Source organism: Phacochoerus africanus, chromosome 11 (assembly GCF_016906955.1).
Source record: "Phacochoerus africanus isolate WHEZ1 chromosome 11, ROS_Pafr_v1, whole genome shotgun sequence".
In the NCBI taxonomy this organism is placed as follows: Eukaryota; Metazoa; Chordata; class Mammalia; order Artiodactyla; family Suidae; genus Phacochoerus; species Phacochoerus africanus.
The window spans coordinates 86,556,670-86,578,597 of record NC_062554.1 but is presented as its reverse complement, the minus strand read 5'-3'; the positions used below and the strand labels follow the sequence as shown (position 1 = coordinate 86,578,597).

At 36.6% G+C, this 21,928-nt stretch overlaps 1 protein-coding gene across 1 annotated transcript in view; it reads right to left on the bottom strand.

Annotated features, from left to right (window-relative positions):
- The window catches only part of HDAC9 (histone deacetylase 9), a 959,143-nt gene that overhangs the window by 891,858 nt on the left and 45,357 nt on the right, over nucleotides 1-21,928 (bottom strand). The window lies entirely within an intron of this gene.

Here is a 21,928-nt window from a genome sequence, read left to right as displayed (position 1 = left end):
TGACCAGGATTGCATTAAATCTTTAGATTGCCTTGGGAAGTATAATCATTTTATCAATATTGATTCTTCCAATTCAAGAACATGGTATATCTTTCCATCTGTTTGTGTCATCTTCAATTTCTTTCATCAGTGTCATAGTTTGTGTAGTTATTAAGTCTCTTGTCTCCTTAATAGGTTTATTCCTAGTTGTTTTATTCTTTTTGAAGCAATGGTAAATAAGATTGTTTCATTAGTTTCTCTTTCTGTTTTATTGTTGTTGGTTATAGAAATGCAACAGATTTTTGTATATTAACTTTTTATTCTGCAACCTTACTGAATTCATTGATTAGCTCTAGAATTTTTTTTGGTAGCATCTTTAGGATTTTATATGTATAGTATCATGTCACCTGCAAATAGTGACAGTTTTACTTCTTCTTTTCCAATTTGGAATTCTTTTATTTCTTTTTCTTCTCTGATTGCTGTGGCTAGAACTTCTAAAACTATGCTGAGTAAAAGTGGCAGGAATGGGCATCCTTGTCTTATTCCAGATCTTAGAGGAATTGCTTTCAGCTTTTCATGGCTGACTATGCTGTTACCTGTGGGTCTGTCATATACAGTCTTTATTATGTTGAAGTATGTTCCTTCTATGCCCACTTTCTGATAGAAAAATTACTCTTGGAGTTCCCATCATGGCTCAGCAGTTAATGAACTCAACTGGCATCCATGAGGACGCGCATTCAATCCCTGGCCTTGCTCAGTGGGTTAAGGATCTGGCGTTGCTGTGAGCTGTGGTACAGGTCACAGACGTGGCTCTGATCCTGGGTTGCTGTAGTTCTGGTGTAGGCTGGTGGCTACAGCTCTAATTGGACCCCCAGCCTGGGAAAGTCCACATGCCTCAGGTGCAGCCCTATAAAGACAAAAAGACAAAAAATAAAAATAAAAAAGGAAAGAAAAGAAAAATCACTCTTAACGTTCTATTCAACAAATTCTTATTGAATACACACGACAGAAAGCTCAGATTCCATGTAATTTCTCTTGTAATTACTTGCATTTCCCATAGACAACCACCAAAGCCAGAACTGATGTCTTAAAAATATTTGATACCTCAGCTCTCCTTTCACTTTCAATGAACACTGCCTTGACTCAAGTAATCATTCATTCTTAATTGCATTCTTTAGCCTTCTATCTGGTATCCCTGCCTTTAAGGAATGTCTGAACAAATGAATGAGTAAAAAAAAAATGTGGTGATGTGTAAACTAATTAGTTGACATCCACATTTCTTCATAATCTTTTCATCTCACCCCATGTTCTCGCCTTCCTTTTCTTAACACATAACTGTGCTATGTGTGTGGTATGGTTCTAGACAATCTGTCATTATTCCATGGATGATATTCTACTTAACTACTGCTGGGCACTATACAAATCAGCCACTTGTATAAGTACCCATGTGGCTGCCGCAAAGCACACAGCTGAATGTGAGATTTAATTATTCCTGCATAGTATCATTCACATTTCTGTTTCCATGCTTTTGTGCCTCCTCTCCCAAAGGATACTATCACCTCTATTTTTAAGGCCATGTTCAAAAGTGAATTTTTAATCAGTCACTCCAAGTAAAAGGTCAGCTTTCTCATCTATGTTCCCACCGTGTCTTGTACCATACCTATAAAGAAACCCCTTATGTTAAATAATAATAGCACTTCTTATATTAGTGAAGTACTTTTATCCTAAGACTACATTCCCTGGTTCAGGAATTGTACTATCTCATCTCAGCAATCTCCACACCTACCACCATGCCTGGTACTACAGACACACAATAAATTATTAAAGGGGAAGGGATAAACCAGTGAATCTGTACTTGCCTGACTTTGGGCATTTATCCCAAAGTCATTTATTCAATTTGTTAATCTAAAATTCTGAAAGACTAGAATGTGATTGTCTGACTTACATCAAATAAAGAAGAAAAATAGAGTGTAGACCACCACCTAGAAAGAGCAGACCCAGATAAGATATGTCCTTCATGAAGGGCAAGATACTGGACACCAAAAACAAAATTTGTCTATGAATTATGTTGTCCAAGACAGAATCATTACCAAACCTTTTCAACTAAAGTGATTTCTCAGATCATTGGAAGGCTTCAGCTTCTCACCTTACTAGCTTCAGATTTTTCTCTGCCCAAGGAAATCCATTTCTTTATTAGACAAACTTCACAATTCATAATTGTACCAAAATAATTGAACCACTGTTTATCAAGACACAGGAGAATGAGATGCAGAGATTTAAGAGTATTTGTTCCCCTTCAACTTCAGTAGCAGAAGCAGGCCTGCAAAAGTAATGCCCATACAATTCTTAAGTTGTTAAACAATAGGGCCCTGGGGACCTTGGGGTCTCTGGAGATTGGAAACTAGTGGACAGGCACTCTCAGAGTACAGCTAAGAACAGAATGGTCACTGGAGGGCAACATATCTCACATATACTCCCTGTGCTGACATTTTAAAAGCAAACAATAAGCTCCATTCAGACTTAGGAGAACCATTTAAGCACAGGCTACCTTGCAGGGTATAACAACAGAACAGGGAATGCAGTTTGGAAGTTAGTTATGCATGTATTTTGCATATTTAAGATAGGAACCTGTAGCCTATACTATAACTCAATGGTAGTATATAAAAATATATAAAACAACCATAAATGGTCTGCTGAATATTTCATTTTATAAGAAAAAATTCTGCCAACTTCAGGAGATGCCCTAATACAAATAGACCTTTTCTTAATAAGTCATGACTTTAAAAACACTGGGGCTTAGCCCCAGGGTATCCAGTACACAAGTCATATCCCACACAGCTCCTATGGAGCCCATTTCATCAAAAAGCCTTCCTACATTGATTTTTATGACTTTTGAAAGTCTCTACCTGCAACTTCCCTTTTGGACAATAGGGAACAGGAAGTCACAGCCACCATTATCATCAGTTTGAGTTTAAAACGAGAATTACAATGCTTAGAAACTGCAGGACATACAAGGCTCCTCCTCAGTCATGGCAAAGGGGCTGTTAAAAAAAAGCTTTGTCTACCTGTAAATATACACGAGACAGAAGTCCAAAAGAGAATTGAGAAAAGGAAGTAATAGTCGAAGTGAAGGAACTTACAGCAGACAACCTCTGATACCCGTGCAGCAGGAGGGCTTTGTAATCTGTACACTATAACCTTCTCTGCAGAAAACTTGCCCCCTTGCAAGCTTAAAAGAAACTGGCTCCCAGTCTACTAGCTTGCCAGTGTGAAGGCACGGGTCATGATCAGCCAGCCAAATACAAAAGATCTTTATCCACCGTTGCAATTTAGATTGACATGGTTCTTTATTTCACACTTCAAAACTTAATACATTTAAATTTTTTTCTGTGATTTTTTTTTTTTTTAATGCTGCAAACTACCTCCCGAGGATGTGAAAATCCCTTCATGCAGCAAAGTGCCCATGGAAAATGTCTCACTAGCTGGGTGATCCAGAAGTCAATTAACCTCTCTGAGCCTCAGTTATTTAAACACAAATTATTTAACTTACCAGGTCGCTGTGAGGCTCGGAGAAAATAAATGTAAAGTAGTCGGTAAGGAGCAGGTGCTCAAAAATGTTGGATATTATTATTAGTAGTAGTATAGAAATCACGTTTTACTTCAGGCCAAGTTCCATCCCAGGAGAAAACAGTGACACACGGTGCCTCTCACCCTGGAACAGAGCTCTGCAGCACAGCTATTAATCTTTCTCACTCCCCTAGGGTTACAACAGGGATCTAATTACTAAAGCTTTTTCCTTTCTTTGCTTTTTTCTTTTATTAGGCAAATGTGTACTCTAAGGAAAAATACTGTGCCACATATGATTGTGAATATACTACAATTATTCTAATCTTTCACTGATATAACTATAAATTTTAACATTAAAAAAAATTTAGGTAGAGATAGAAAGGAAAACAATATCAAAAATAGTAAATTAGGAACAACTATCATTTTGTAGAAATTTGAAGAGAAACATGAAATATATTCCATGGGTACTGTATAAATCCTTCTTTAAAGAACTTTTCTATTGTTTTAACAGAACATCTTGGGAATTTCAATAGACCTAAGACCTCTCTCTCTATTTTGGACAGAATTTCATTGGTCATGTTACTCATACTCTATCTAATGCTAGTGTTCAGTCCAAGTCTGAGCCAGCCAAGATACATCTTCAGACATGGATAGGTGTGCACCTCAGGGGAAGAAGTGACAACGGCAGAATACCTACAGGATAAAGGAAAGCAGGAGGAGCCTTGAGCCGCCAGAGCCACTCAAAAAATGTGAGGTACACAAAACCATCCCTTAACCAAGACCTACGTTGTCACTGATTCTTTTTACTCCTTACCCTCCTGCCTTTCGCCTTCTTTCCCACTAGGCTTCTTCAAGACCTCCTGCAATTGTATAGGTTACTTACAATTTACTTCTTTTGATCCCTTTCCTAAGAACCCACATTCACAGAGAGTTGAACTAACCTCCCATCTCCTATCTTTATCTCCTTCTCATCCCCTCCCAAAGAACTCAATTTTATACCTAAGATTTATCTCAGTTCTATTCCTCTCTGGTTCTTTTCTCAGTTACACTTTTCCTTTTTCTACATATGTTGCCTTTGAACACACAACAATAGCCCAGAATACACCTAAATTTCCAGAATACACTGATAGGGAAAAGATGAATCATCCTGTCAGATATCTTTGATCTTCACCCTACTAATTAGCATTGACTTTTTCTAACTTGCACAAACTTTACATTCAAGTTAAGGTCCACCCAGGTTCATGCCATGAAACTTTGTGGGCTATTTTTAGCACAGGAGCAACAGTTTTAACAATGTTTGAATTTAACATGTACTTGCTGAGTGCTTACTATGAATTTTCAGTACAGAGCTGAGAAGGTAGCTCAGCTAATTCCTGTCTTACAGATTTCACACCAGGGATTTCTCAGAGTGTGACCTAGACACTCCTAAAAACTTAGATTCAGACAGGTGGGCCTTATTTAGGATCTACTCTATCAGAATCCTTGTGACAAGGGTTCAAAAACTGCATTTTTAACAAGCTTCCACAGTGATTCTTAAGTGAGCTAAAGAATGAGAACTGCTGGAGAAATAACATACATGTATGAGTAATTAAGAAACAGCAAAACCTACACAGAGGATAACACAGTGAAAAATGGCTTTGAAGTCTGACTGACTGTAATGCAAATTCCATTGCTCTGATTTTCTTGCTACATTTTTATAAGCAAATTACTCTACCACTCTGACCTTCCTCATCAGTTAAGACACTGGCTCTAATAACTACTTGTAGGATCACTAGGGACAAATGATAATGTATTTCAAATATTTAGTACTGTGCTCAATAAATGTGAGATATCATTACGAAAGTCAGGACCTCTGTGTTACAAATGACCCCTGTAATTGTGAAACATTGCAGCCCTCATACATATTATTTATTTAAAAGAATAGGACAGCATAAGCACTATAGGAATTTGAAAAGGGAAAAGTTTTCACTTTAATAAGAGAAAAGTACCCTGGAAAGGCTGGCAAACAGCTTTAGGATACTAAATTTTATTCAAACATGCATGACTGGTAAAAATGTCCTCCTTTCCCAAGGTTCCTCAAAACTTAATGAACTCTAACATTTCAAGGAACAATTTCAAAATTACCTTGCTGTGTCCTTCAAATGTTTTGTGATTGAAATGATCTACTTTTGTATTTCTATATCATAAAACGCTTTCAGTGTTAAAATTATCCTCAAAATTACCTCAAGCTCTGTGCTAGTAACAGGATGTTGGTAATAGGTTATATGTAGCACCTTCTATTCCCAGCAAGATGACAGAATTTTATACAAACTGCGTCTCAAGTATACCATGTTGTTTATATACAAAATGATAGTGCTGACCTCTGGCAGGGAGGGGACACTCTTTGGGTTATTATTATCATTATTATTATTACTACTACTAATGATGTGTTGCAGCTTTTCTATCATTACTTAGAAGACGCTATGTCCACTGAGGGTCAGGAAGGTCAGGAGTATGAAGATCTACTGCTCTAGGAAGCTAACTGGCTCATGATGCAACGAAGCCTATTGAACCCATTAGCAAAACACACTAATCAATTAGGCTAACTCACTCAGAGCCAAACTTATTAAAACTCATTATTCCTGTGAAGAATAAAGAGCAACTACTACTTCATTTCAAAAAATAGAGGGAAGTTTCAAATTATGAAACCTGTAAAAATAAGGTAACAACAATTACTGAATATATAAATACAGTCTGAGAACTTAAACACAGCACTCAATCCACAGGACACTTATTCCCTCTGAGTGAGAAACCTTCCTTTGAAACTGAGTATCTGAATAAAAACAAAGGGGTTAAAACAAATGATTTTATTGAAGGCAACTTCTATTAATGTCACACAGGGGAAGAAATACAGTCATTGCTTTCATATCCCAGTTCTGCAGGAAAAAATATGCATATGTACATATATATATGCACATATTAAAATAGACTGAGACACATCAACACATATAAATAGCTCAATGCAACATCTGTAACAGTCCTTAAGATTGTATTAAAGTCCTTGCTGTTTATCTGGATGGTAAATCATATCAGCTCCTAGATATTTAAATTGCCAGTTGCTGGGCAACCACAGCTCTGTCAACTGTCACTCACTCTTAAGTTCCTCTACAACACTCCTTTAAGGAAAAAAATAGTGAAAAATTCTTAAGATGCTTATTTTGGGCATAAGAAATGCACTTAATTTTATTCCTGATGTATTTAAAGAATATCCCTAAAGAGTCTAGGAATTAAATGATATTGTGAAAATAAACACATTTAGAGAGTTGGAGAAGGGGCAACATGTGGTACAGGTAATGAGGTGGGTGAGAACCCAGACACAAAAGTTGAGGGACTTTGCTAAAGGACGTTTCCCTTTTGGAACCTGGTCCACAGTAAAGGCATGTTTGTTGCAGAAGTCTTGCATAAGAAATTGTGTTCTCTAGGGAAAACAGGTGATTCTCAACAAAACTGATGTCTAGTTAATTTTGTTTTTATATAAAATACTGTAAGATGAATAAGCATTAAAGCCACAGTAATCAACTATTCTTTGCTTCTAATACTGTCTTTTTTTCTGATTAGAAACAAAGTTGATTTGCTATGTCTCATAAAAATTTCTACTATGTAAATGTTTTATTTTTTTGGATGTAAGTAAGCATCCACTATTTGACTCAATCCAAGAGTTAAGTTATCTACCAGTAGTAGAAAACTTCTCTTCAAGGTAAGGTAGGCTCTGCTGTGAAGAAAATATAATGCACTGTCTATGCAGTTCACTCTGTCAATGCAAATAGTTCTAGAATTGCCACTCCCCGCCTCTCTCGGCTTCAGTTTCAGATAATGTCTAAAGTTTTTCCTAGTAATAGCATTTCATAAACCTATCAATCTTTAAATTACATGGTTCTCAGTTTCAGTCTATATAAAACTGAGCTGGAGTTCCCGTTGTGGCGCAGTGGTTAACAAATCCGACTAGGAACCATGAGGTTGCGGGTTCGATCCCTGCCCTTGCTCAGTGGGTTAAGGATCTGGGGTTGCCCTGAGCTGTGGTGTAGGTCACAGACGCGGCTCAGATCCTGCGTTGCTGCGGCTCTGGCATAGGCTGGCAGCTACAGCTCTGATGAGACCCCTAACCTGGGAACCTCCCATATGCCACAAGAGCGGCCCAAGAAATGGCAAAGAGACCAAAAAAAAAAAAAAAACAACAAAAAAACAACCTGAGTTAATTCAGTAAATCAGACTTGTGTTGCTACATCTCAGAAACACAGATAGAAACATACACATCTACGACAAAGAAATTATTAAATTGTATAATCTGCTCTGTTGCACAAACATTTAAAATCTAAAGAAGGATATCTTTATAACTTCAAGTAGGATATTCTTTCTTAAACAAGACAATTTGTCAACTTCGAAATTAAAGCCTTTATGCAATAAACTCTTAAAACATATAAAGATAAATCACACTGAGGAAAAAATATTGCAGTACAAATAACTAAAAAAACAGTAATGGGAATAAAGAACACCTATAAATCAGTAAAAAAACAAAAGAAACTAACAAAGAACAATTTAAAACAGAAAAGAAATGGGCAATAAACAGAAAGTAAAACTTTACCAGTCAATAATAATGTGAAAAGATGCTCAGCAAGATACCAGTCATATTCATCAGACTGGGTATCACTTTAAAATCTTAAAATCCTAGTGTTGGCAAGGATATGGAACAACTAAAATTCTCATATACTTTCAGAGACAGTGTAATGCATGCACTATTTAGAATGGCAATTTAAACCTATCTAGTCAAGTGAAAGATTCATAATACCCTATGACCTGCGGTAGGCAGAATAATGGCCTCTCCAAAGATGTTCATGACCTAATCCCCCAAAGCTGTCAATATGCTACTTACAAAGCAAAGGAGAATTAAGACGGCTGATGGACTAGGAGGGTCATTCTGGGAACTGGTGTTGTCCTTGTTATTTGTACCTCGATAGATTAAGGCTCTACCCTGCCTGCCCTTTAACAAACCATTTTTGAATCTGTCATCTGTGAACCCATTAAATATTTAGCTGAAACTAAAAAAAAAAAAAAAAAAAAGATTGCAGATGGAATTGAGTATGTTAATAAAATGACCTTAATATAGGGATATTACCCTGCATTATTCATATGGGCCCAGTATAGTGACAAAAGTTGTTAAAAGTGGAGGTCAGGCAGAAATAGAGTCAAATGGATATGTGACAATGGAATAATAGAGAGATGAAGCATCACTGGCTTGGAAGACAGAGGAATGAGGCCACAATCCAAAAAATGTGAGCACTCTCTATAAGTGGTAAAAGGCAGGAAAGGAATTCTCCCCTAGAAGTTCCATAAGAAACACAGCCCTGCCAACACCTGGATTGTGCCCACTGAGACTTCTTATGTCTGACTTCTAATCTCTATAACTGTAAAACAATAAAGTTCGGTTGTTGTAACCCAGCACGTTTGGAGTTGTTTGTTTCAACAGCATTAAGAAACTAACAAAATGACCCAGAAATTCTAATCCTAGGGAAATTCTCCCATGTGTCTTCTGGGACAAAATCACAAGGATGTTCACAGCAAGATTACTTAGAACAGAATTTTTGGAAACTACCTGAATATTCATCAACAGGGGAATGGATATATAAGCATAGTGATTATTTGTATAATAGAATGCTATAGAGTAGTTAACATAAAGGACTTATACCTGTATAAATCAATATGGATACATCTTAAAATTTATGGTAAATTAATGAAATAACCTAAAGCACAATTTGTATAAAATACCATGTGTATAAGATGGTACAAAATCATACAAAATGATATGATGATATTTGTAGATAAACATAGTGTAGCTAACAAATAAATAAATGGATGGAAATGATCCACACCATACCCAGGACAGTGGCTACCTCTGGGGAGTGAGTGACTTATACAGAATGCTACAAGTTTGCCCTGAATGCTTTATTTTGTAAAACAAAAAGTCCTAAGGTAAATAACACAAAACAGGAAGGTCTGACAATTATATCGTGAGTAGATGACTATTAACTGTATTATTCATCTTTTTCTGTATTACTGAAATATTTCATAATAAAAAAATAAACATATGTTTTGATGATGTATTTTCCATGTGTGTCCACTGGCAAACAGGCGAAGTGATTCTTCCCAAACTCACAGAAAATGATCTCACCCAAGGAAGTATCCCTATTAACTTGCCAATTAAAAGACAAAAATACCAAAAAGCAAATATCAATATTTGACCCAGTTTTTATAACCTTCCAACTGCATACTGCAGCAAGCAGATTTTTATTTTCCCTTTTATTTTAAGCAATGTCACCTTAACATCTGAATCCAAGAAGTAATTCACATTGAGAGGATTTCTTCTGTGTGTCTCCAAATAGCCACACCCAGGTGTGAAGAAGTCTATTTGTGAGTATTTATGAAATGGACCATAATAAGTACGCTGTCACCTTTCAGATAAAAAAGTGAGGTGGTTCATTTAGAAACACAGTGTTTAAATAAGCTGTTAAATAGACAAAATAAACTCTATTTGTCATCATCAAAACCCTTCACCAATAAAGATAAATAATCCTGTTATTCTGAAGACACCAAGAATGAGGAAAAAATATAAATCTACCTGTTCGGTTTAATATTTTTCCTTTATTACTTATACTTCTATCAAACATGTATCAATTCCTATTTTTTCTCTTTTTTAAGTAGCACTGTCTAATGCCTCGAGGGTATTATGAGAAGATTAGGAAATGACTATTCTTGGGAAATGTAAAAAATGGAGGGGGTTTCCACTTTGACTGCTTTTACTTCTGGACTGGAAAACTTTAACTCTTTCTCCAGGAAGTATTCATAACTTAAAATATTGGCAGTAAATTTTTTTTGCTAGAGAAAAAAATAAGCACAAGAATAATCCAAGAATAATGTTGAATTTAAATATATGACATGAAATTAGAAGTATTGTATTGCAAACTATTGTCTTCAAATAAAGTTTACTTAATTTCTTAAAAAACCCTAGGTCCCTTTCTTTGAAGCCACAGAAGCTAAGTTAATTATATTTAGTTCTCAGCGGCATACAATTTAATACCTGTGCCTGCCAAAATGCCAACTATAGTATAAAAGGCAATAAAAGCAGCTCCAAAGAAAAAGTTGTCTCCCTGAACTAGCTAAGCTCAAGTCCAAATACATTTATGCTTCAACCAATAATCCTGAATATCAAAAATGAAGACTTGCCATATTATTGTCCTAAAATAAAAGATAAACATACTATTCTAATTTAATTTACTTGATTCTTTTTTCTTTTGTGTTCTTTTCTCTCCAGCCATTCAGCATGAAGACCCTTTGGTTGGTGAATCAACGATATTAGCTATTTTCTACATGCACTTTCTCCAGAGAAATGTCAACTCTGGTTCCATCCAGTTCTCAGGGGTCTTTCTTCTCTGCCTAGGATCATTTCCTCTTTAAGCATCTAATTGTATTCCAAGTCAAGCACCTTCAACATAACACAATAGGTATCCTGAAACCATCTTAGCTGCTTTTCTCTCCTTTACAGGAAATTCTCCACTGACCTCCACGGATCATCTTGACCTAAATTCCACCCCTGTGAAAGGCTCACCAAATCCATTCTACTAATGAGTAAAAGATAAACATTTAAAAGATATTCTCTACCTTAAGATGAGAGACACCTAGGTAAGTTCTATCTATTGGTTTACTTCATTCAGTCTTCTGTGACTGATTCATAATATCTTTGTTAAGTATAATGTCACTTGATTATTTGCATGCTACCAAGTTTCCTTCGAATCTTAATTAAATGCCCTCTGTTGATTCAAATAAGCCTTTACCTTAATACCTTTAGCCCGATAAATGTTCACGGCTCTCACTACCTACTAGTGTTGATCTAAGATATGACTGGCATATGCCTGCATAATACATTAGCAAATATGAAATAGCACAGCCTTGACCAGCTCAGTCAATCTAAAAACATACTATTAAATCCCACCACATCACCCTGGCTTATTACTTAAAATTATTTACTCCAAGCATTTATCTTGCTTATTCATTGTTTTCTGTTGAGTGTATATCTCCTACTGCCAGATTACAAATCTCATGGAAGTAAAGATTAGGACTAAATCACAGGAACCAGATAAAAGTGCCTGCATATGATAGACAGTCCACATATACTGTTGAATGCTTAAATAAAATCCATCTAAAATATTGCTTCTCAGCAATTTTCACCTGACATATATATTCAGGATCATTTAATTACCTAATCTTATGATGCTTAAGAGCTGGCTGTAAATTACAGAAACACAAAAGCAGTGAAACTTAGTCTTTGTGAATAGGCAGATTTCCCAGAGTTGGTGATGACAAGGAACATGTTCAAAATATTTGTAATAAAATCACAATACCACAGTGTCTTTGTGTTTCACTTTTTTAGATTTCAGGAGGTATGAGACTTCAAGGATGTTGGGGAAAATGTATCATAGATACAAAGAACAGAAGAGTAAACATCGTGGAAGAAAAGGATGGTCTAGGAACTGCCTGGGGTGATAGCTGAGAAGACACAGGGAGAGGAAGGGCAAGGAGTGAGACTGAGGAGTTACCAGGATGGATGACAAAAACGAGGGCAGTGGGAGTTTCTAGAGGGACCTAAACAAGAATAGGACCTATTTGGGTTAACGTTTAGAGGAAAAAAAAGAAGAAGAATTTGCTAGTCTCAGAACAGTGCATACTTCAGAGGAAGGAATCATGAGGAGTAGGAAGACTGGGTGAGAAGCTGCTTCAGTATTCCTATTGAGAGGTGAAGGATGACTGAGATAATGGCAGTGGAATGGACCAGAGAGAAAGGAGCACAAGGATACTCGGGAAGGTAGAACCAATAGGGCTAAATGAGAAAGGGATGAATGAAAGAGGAAGTCAAAGATGACTCCCAAGCTTTCTGATTTGGTGAACCAGAAGGAGGTTCCCATCACAGAAATTCAGAATAAAAAACGAGGAAAGGTAACTCAGAAGCCTTTACTTTCCCTGAACTGAGGAAAGGAAATATAATATGCTAATTGTTCCCTCTGAAAACTGGTATTTAAGGTGATTTTAATCTCCTTTGGCCTTTTTCTTAATGTCCAAATTTTCTAAAATAAAAAAAATGTATTATTCATAATTCAAAAATGTTTTCACTTCTGAATTTTTCAATAAAACTATTTTTATTATTTAGTTTACTTCCCACTGAAGAGTATGAAAGTCATTAAAATCAAAAGCAAGTTAACATGTAGATAGATTTAGAGGGTTGGAGAGGTTTTTTTGCATAAAAAGAGCTAGCAATACAAGTCTCTGACATGACCAGGCAATCCATGTCAACTTGGGCTTTTTTTCTTCTAATGAGGTTATCTGCCACATGCCATGGAAATTTTGTGTAACGCCTCCTGTTAGAATAATGTCATGCTCAGCCATACTCTGCACCAAATTAATAGGTAAAATAAAAGAAGCATTCATTTCCTATAAACTAAGTGCTTTCAATTTTTCCTTAATTATAGCAGCAACTCATCTTACTTAACATACTTAACATCTTGATATGTTAATTGGAAATGATTCTGCCATACCTGTAAATAAGCAGAACTTATATCACAGGCTGGCTTCATAAAAAGAATGGCGACAAGCATCATACATAATTTTCTCAAAGTGTCTTAATGTAGTCAGTTGTCTGGTAGGGTTAACAAGTAGCATAGCTTCATCTCCTGATTTCTTTGGGGAATTTTTTTCTCTAAGTTTTGGAAGGAATTATTATTAGTATTTGCCAAAAAATGCAAATATGCCACTGTAGAGATTTATTCATTCAACAAGAAGGCTAGATGAATGGAGGATGCCAGTGTACAGAAGATGAGGGGAATAAAACTTCTTGCCTTCCTGTAGCCTACATTTGGGTAAGAAAGCAGCAGTGGGCAGAGTGTTGAAAATATCTTCACCAGGTCACTATAAATGGAAAGTAGTTCAAAACCTATGGGTTCCAAAGATTGGAAGTGAAGGAATCTGGTGGGACTGAATGTATATAACAACTAATCCAGTGCTTCTGTGCAAGCTGCTGATATAATTGAAGATTTTAAGGGAAAAGGCCCCTTCAGCTTGGTGTAATGTTTGCTCCTATGAGATTACTCCAACAGACTTAGGAACAGAAAGAGCTGAAATCACAAAAGGTGTAGGAAAGACAAAGACAAATACCATATGATATCACTTATAACTGGAATCTAATATACAACACAAATGAACATCTCCACAGAAAAGAAAATCATGGACTTGGAGAATAGACTTGTGGCTGCCCCACAGGAGGGAGTGGGAGGGATCGGGAGCTTGGGATTATCAGATACAATTTAGAATAGATTTACAAGGAGATCCTGCTGAGCAGCATTGAGAACTATGTCTAGATACTCATATTGCAACAGAACAAAGGGTGGGGGGAAAAATGTATACATGTAAGTGTACCTTGATCCCCACGCTGTACAGCGGGAAAAAATTTTTAAAAATTAAAAAAAAAAGTAAAACTGAATACGAATATGCTTACCTTGCCAAACCTTCTGGTAGGGGGCGTGACTGAGTTCCACTTCAGGGCAGTAAAAGCCTGTAGCCCTTTGGCGTTGAGAAAAGGGGCTGGGAGAGGGCAAGCTGGAGAGCTGGTCCTTGAAAGGACAAAATTATATGGCCACTTATGCTAGAATCAGATAACTAGTGAGGGAATTAACAGAACTCTAATTCCCTTGCATGATGAAGACAGGACACAAAATTCTATGTGGTGATGTTGACCTCATTCCAGTAACAACAAATGTTTCTATAGCAAGGTACGGCACCAATGCACTTTAATCTTCAAACATATTATTTGTTCGGTAGGGGTAGAACTTCAGGGATAAGAAGGAGAATTGTCAGAGAGGGTAGGAAGAATGAATAGAAGTGAGGAGTCCCCCCTAGGGGATTACTCTGCTCTAATTATTTTGGAAGGAGCTTATACTTTAAGGGTAGCATTCATTTGGGTAAAATTAAGTTATTTCTTTTGGCCAGATGGAGACACTTTTAATCCCTTTGATATCCCCTAAAATATGCTCAAGTTACCAAACACAGTTCGTGTGCCCGATGCACAGTGAGGCCAAACCAAAACGCCAGAGTTTGGAGCACAGAAAATTTTATTGCAGAGCCATGCAAGGAGAACAGGTGGCTCATGTCCCCCAAACCCCAAACTCCCCAAAGGGGTTCAGCAAAGCATTTGTTAATTTTATTTTTGGCCATGCCCACAGCATATGGAAGTTCCTGGGCCAAGGATCAAACCTGTACCACTGCAATGCCCCAAGCTGCTGTAATAACAGTGCTAGAATCTTAGCCCACTGGATCCCTGGAGCCACCAGGGAACTTCAGCAAAGCGTTTCTAAAGGCCAAGTGACAGAGTGGCATCCCAGGGTATGTGATCAGCTAGTACACAAATCTCTGACTGGTTGATGTTGAGGTAACAGAATGGTTAACAATATCAATCCTTAGGCACCAGAAGGTTTGGGGGCTGCATGCTTATGATCATCAAGTAGTTTATGTCTTCCATCTGTTGGTGGTTTTTAGCATCTGGAAAATTTAGGAAATAGGCATGAGATACTGTTATCTGGGTATTTAAGACAGGAGCTACAGCAGAGGATATGGGGGAGGGGTCTGTCCCAGGAAGGCCTCAGAGGCTCCTGCTCAGTTACACCACAGGTTGGGTAATGGGGAAGACCATTGGAGGTATGGGTTCTTCATTGTCCTGGGTCAAGAAAGGATTAGGATCAAGTCATTAAATTAAGAACCCAAGAACCTGTCAAGGGAAATAGTCAATTAACTGAGAGGTATTGTAGGCCCTGGGCAATATTTGCCCCTTGTATTCCAAACTCAGCTTACATAAAGATATTTAAAGTCTATATGGCTTTTTTTTTTTCTTTTTAAGCCACATTTGCACATATGGAAGTTCCGAGGGTAGGGGTCAAACTGCAGCTGTAGCTGCAGGTCTACACCACAGCCACAGCAACACCAGATCCCAGCCGTGTCTGTGACCTACACCACAGCTCTCCGCAACACCAGATCCTTAACCTACTGAATGAGGACAGGGATCAAACCTGCTTCCTCACAGACACTATATTGGGTTCTTAACCCACTGAACCACAAGGGGAACTCCATACATAGCAAATTTTTTTTAAAATAATACATTAGAATATGATCAAGACCATGGTTATTTCAACTTGGTAATAATGAAATGACACAGTACCTAAGAAGAAAGGACATACGAAAATGAAAAGTTCTAAAAGATGACCTCCAATTCCATACCATCCACCCCTCCCCTCAGCCCCACACTACACTGAGAGCCCCACAATAGACATTTCATCAGAAAATACAAATGAGCTAAATGCCCTAGCATATGACATTTTATGATCAATGAGGCTATCTCAATATATATACCACAAGTACCCTGGCATGTTGAAAATTTGCCCTATTTATTCAGAACTGTTAGTCTTGCTCTGGACTTAATACTCCTTTCTGAATAAAAAATTTTTAAAGTATTTACTATGCAAAATTTCCTGCCCAACCAAACCTGCAGCGCAGGAAGCAGAAGCCTGCCTGTGGGCTCTGAAGGGTTTTGGACTCTGCACACCTGGGGTCAAAGGCAGGATTTTCAGATAATTTTAATGCCTTTGCTAAAGCATTCAGAAAATGTTCAAGGTTTTTAAATTCATCAACAGACGTAGGGGGGAAAAGTATTTCTTCAAATAGATAATTTTTCTGCAGTCCTGAAAGTGCTTTTTAACAAATCATAATCACCTCTCTCAGATGTACTGCAACTAGCAAGGGAACAATACAGTTTACTTTTGAAAGGACTCTGCAAAATACTCATTACCAAACAATAGAAGCTGTGCTTCAGCAGGGCCGTTGGTTCAGCTCTAAAATGCTTGAAGTCTAGTGTGGCTTGCTTGTTCATCAGGGCACACAACTTCTCACCAGCTAAAGAAGCTTGTTTTACATTGGCTAGCTGGTTTATTCTTCTTCTTCTTTTTTTTTTTTTTTTTTTTTTAGCTGGTTTATTCTAAAGAGAAATGCTGCTCAGTGAAAACTTTAGTTTTATGAAGGGACTGGAAGTCAAATTCCATGGTAGCCACTAAATTAAAAAAACCATACAATCTGATATCCCCATTCAAAATATAAGTGACCTCCAAATTAAATGCTGTATCAACAGAACTGCTTTGTTTTAAATTTGACATTACTAGAGAAATTTAAAGAAATAACAGAATACATATACTCCATGCCATAGACATAGAGATTCAAATCTTTGGTACTGGAAAGAAAAAAACAAATTTTCCTTTTCCTTTTTTTGTTTTGGCTGCACCCATGGTATAAAGAGGTTCTTGGGGCAGGGACTGAACCTGTGCCACAGCAGTGACCCAAGCCACAGCAGTGAAAGTGCTGGATCCTTAACTACTAGGCCACCGGGGAACTCCTAATTTTACTTTTTCAAAGTACTGTATGCCAAGCAGGAACATAAAAAAAAGTCTAAGTTATTCTAATTAGCTGAGTGTAGTTATTTCCACAGCTAAATAGGAAAATCTTGAATAATCAACTCTCTAAACATAATTACTAACAATTTCCTCTACATAATACAAAGTAGTGATACAGTTTTTTAATTTTGTTTACTTGAATTAAAACAATAATAAGAAGATGGGAAGAAATCTAGATCTAGTCAGAATGACAATTTATTCTAAGTTCTGGGGAAGATGATATATTTTACTATTTTTCTTACTTTGGTATGCTCAAAGAGAAAAACCTGTAAAATAACTTGTATGCTGGCATTCCAATTTTTTAAAATATAATAAAATTTCTATTATTTAAATCTCTTCTTTAGACCAATTCTTTAAGGAGTTTTTAAGGAGGTAGAGGCCATTCCTCTGGTACCAAGAATCCCTAAGCAGAGGATTATCTTGCCACCACTACTTTCTCATCAGAGGTTCTTTTCCACAGTCCTCGCTTCGGGAGGAAAAGTCTGAACCCTGCCCTTAATTTTTCATAGACTGAGGTTATTTGAAGGCTTGGATTGCTCTGTAATTTTTGTATTAGTTTCCCAGGGTTGTCATAACAAATTATCACAAACTTCGTGCTTTAAAACAACAGAATTTATTCTCCCACAGAAGTTCTGGAGGCCAATAGTCCAATATCAATCTCATTGGACAAAATCAAGGATTTCACTAGATGACACTCCACCTGAGGCTCTAGGAGAGAATCTGTTCCTTCTGTTCCTTGTTTCCAACTTCTTATAGCTGAATATATCAAATATCCCTCTGCCTCCCTCTTAAAGGGAAGAAAATATGTGATTGCATTTAGGGCCCACATAGATAACATAGAACAACCAAAATAATCTCAAATTCCTTCATGTAATCATATCTGCCAAGACCCTTTTTAGCCATATAAGGTAAAACTCACAGGTTCCAAGGATTTGGAAGTGGATATCTTATGGGTGCCATTATTCAGTCTATCACAGGGCTCTCATACACTCTAATATATTATAAAACAGTTTGTAAAACCTGCCAATTTATTTCTCTGTGATTCTCCAAAAACAAAAAATAGTAAAACACAGTATGTGAGGATTATAAAGTACTATATGTTTCATAATTGTTTGGAAAATTTTCTGAAATGTTATGAAATAAAATGTCATAACGAGGCCAGATCATAATGGTATGATGATGATATCTGATGAAATAAAATATTTAGTATTCCTAAGTATACTTTTCACTCTCTAAAATACATTATTTTAAAAAACAAACATATCTGATTACCCAGTTTAGAAATTGAAGATTTCTAGCACTAGTAAATACAGATATAATCATAACATTTATTTGTTGAGACTCTACCATGTCTCGGGCTAGAAGTCATTATTCTAGAGTTCCAGAATGAAAAAAGACAAGTATGATGAACTGACAGAGTCCCTGACTGATTCCAGCCTTGCCCCTGAAAAGGTGAGTGACTTCAGGAAAGCACTTATGCTCAGTTGCTGACCTGTGAGCTGAGAGATGTCCCTTGGCATTTCCCTTCAATTGAGATTCATAATGAAATACACTTAAGCCCCTAATTCTTTGGCTGGTGCAAGTCCAAAGCAATCCTATCTCTTCTGCTACCAGTTCCTGGAAAGGTTGCAGCATGTCACCCTCACTGCTTCTTGGGCTCTCTCCAACACTGTCTCTACCTGGGCCAAGAGCCCAAGTCTGCGTGCATGCTCTCGCACATGCACATGCGCATGTGTGTGTGTGTGTGCATGTGTGTGTGTGCATGAATGTGTGCGTGCACACACACAATAATAATAATAAACAAAAAACAACTCTATCAAAAGATTCCCACAATCTTGTTCTTTGTCTCTTTTTTTCTCCCCTCTCATCTCTATTCTAAAGACCCTGGATCTCAGATAAACCTAAAACTCCAAACCTTTCTCACGCTACTCTGCCATGTGATTGTCACTGAAGTCTTGGCATCAGTGACAAGAAAGAGGGCCCTTGAAAGAGAGAGGGAAAGGAAGGCACTGGGTAGGTCAGAGGCTCACAGTCTTCCCAGAACCTTTATCAAGACTGCAGACTAACACATATCTCTTCCTAAGAGTAACTGAGTAATTTTTACTTTTGTCAAATTGATAAACATTTTCTCCACCTTCCTACATATCAAATGGAGATAATACTACCCATTTGGAAAGGCAGTGTTATGAATCAAAAGAGAAAATAGATGTAAAATAATTTAGCACACTGCCATGAACATACTACGAAATGAATAAATATTATTGTTATCATTATTATTATTAATATTATGCTAGAGGGATTTAAATTAGACCTGCTTAGATATAAACCATATAGGAGAACCTATACTCAGTATTCTTAAACTGACTATAAAAATCATTGTAGCCAGAATCATACTTTGATTCAATGCTATATTCTAAAGAGTTGTCATGCATAAAAACAAATGCCAATGAATTCCATTCTGAAAACAATTTTGCATAGCTATATTTTTAGTTTCTCAGAACTGGCCTGATTTTCTTTCCCCTGAGTGAACAGAATTCCCTCTGCAATCCGTAATGTAGCAAATAAAGAGAGAATAGTTATGGTTTTAGTCAAATATTATTGGGGTTGAGGGTAAGAATGGGCATGGAGCTGAGGCTGAGAACTAGAAAATAAATCTGATTCAGAATCATTCTCATGTTTAAGAATGAGAAATAAGGTTGCTCATTAATGTCGACAACTACAACTGATCTACTTTTTTTCCTTTTACACAGTCCCTGTAACTAACCTCTGCCTTTAAAGTGTCATATCCAATTTCTACAGCCTCAAAAAGGGCCGTGCATGAGAACCTCTAAGCTATACTCAATCCATGAATTTTATTAGTGATAGGTTTAAGTACAGCTAATGGTGGAAATTAACCACTAGCCTCATTGGTCTTGAAACATCAGAGTTATAAAAGAATTTAAATGGTCAACCAAAGGCTCATTTCTTTCCCTAGCAGTCCTTTAATAACACTTCTTAATTAATATCTACTATGACATTAGTGAAAAATAATGTGCTATCCAGCAGAATTAGGAATAAAGCAAGTCAATTTTGTATTGCTCAGCCACATGGGAATTTAATCTCTGAAATACCAAGCCTCTTGGTAAGGAGACTTGAACTTTAAAGCAGCCCCATAGCATGAACACAGAAAACACTATGGTGCCAAGGGGCCAGCACAGTTACAGGAAACTTCCACAAAGTTATTCATACAATGGTTGTAATGGACCAATTTCAGAAGGGTGAAATTATAATTAATGCTAAATTTTACTTTATTGGCTTGCCTGAAAAGGAGCACTCAGGCATTTTTTAAAAAGTGTATACACACACACACACACACACACACACGTATATATGTATATATACATAAATTTATATAAACACATATTATGTGTGTATACACATAGATATATATGTATATATGTGTAAATCTATTTGTGCAGAGATATATAGACACAGGTTTTTTTAAAAGAATAACTTCAAACAAGAAAATAAAATGTAATGCTGCAGAAATGTTGTGTGCTTCCCATAGCAACTTCCAATAGCCAAATGGTTTTCTCTGAGTAAGCGACATGAAAGCATTTAAAGAAACATGCTGTTTTCTCTTCTTTTCTGCAATAATCGTTTTTTTCCATTTGATGCCTTTGTTTATTTGATTCAAGTGCCATTTTAAATGCAAAACAATCAAAGAAAACTGAACCTATTAACTCGTTAAAAAGGTGTTCATGTATACAGAGTATACTGAGTGAAAATGTTCATATCTGATGAATAACGTGTGTATAATTGCAAAATTAAGCCCAGAGATAATAACCGGAAAAAAAAAGAGACATCACATGCTGCTAAAAATAAGCTGATGCCAAAGTTCCCAGACTTAGTTCCTAAGTCTCCCTAAAATGACAAGAAGTCATGCTGTTTCTAGTTTGAAGTCATGGATATTTGACAAGTCTTCTCATATGTCATCTAGAATATCACCACCGCTTAACTAAAAGCCCAGAGGATTTTTTTTTTTCTTAAGAGGGTGATATGAGAAATGAACAGCTCTAAATATATTATGAGGTTCTGACATGTCCAAAGACTACAATTAATTTCTGTGATTAATCCTGTGTTTTACTGACATGCCATGGGTAATTTGGGGGAATTTGTTCTGCTTTGCACCAGAGTTCACATCTCTGTTGGTTTTTTTGTTATTGTTATTAATTTCCAAAGCAATTTATTGACAGAAGCTTAAAGATGATGGGTTGGGGGGGTAGGGAGTAGAGGTCTGAATCAAGATTTGCTTTCCTTAACAAACAGACCACTGGTACCAACTGTTTCCATGGTAAGCAGTTTCATCTATGTTTGGGGCCAGAGGACTCATTTAGGCCAGGACCCAAAGTTCACAGCCAGTTGATTTAATTTTGAGAGTTATTTTAAAAGACCGTTAACCCTAGGATGCTTAACAAAAATAAAATCAAATAAAAAATAAAGTCACCTTTCTCAGGGGAAGGGGATTGGGGCACTCTGGAATTCTGATATAAAGAAACAATTATATCTTTTGGAAAAGTTTTTCCTCACTAAAAACTGATTTAGGCTAAACTCTCCAATTTTACAGATAATAAAACTAAAGTTTCACAGTCCAAAGGACTCAGCCAATGTCATTTAATGATTCTATGCCATTTGCTGAATAACCTTACTTGAAAGAACATGGTGTCTTTTTTGGAAATTATTAATTTCTTCCACGTAATTCAGAAGGTGATATTAAATTTTTTGACCCCCACAAAGAATAAGACTAAAATCTTCAATCACAACCTTTGAGT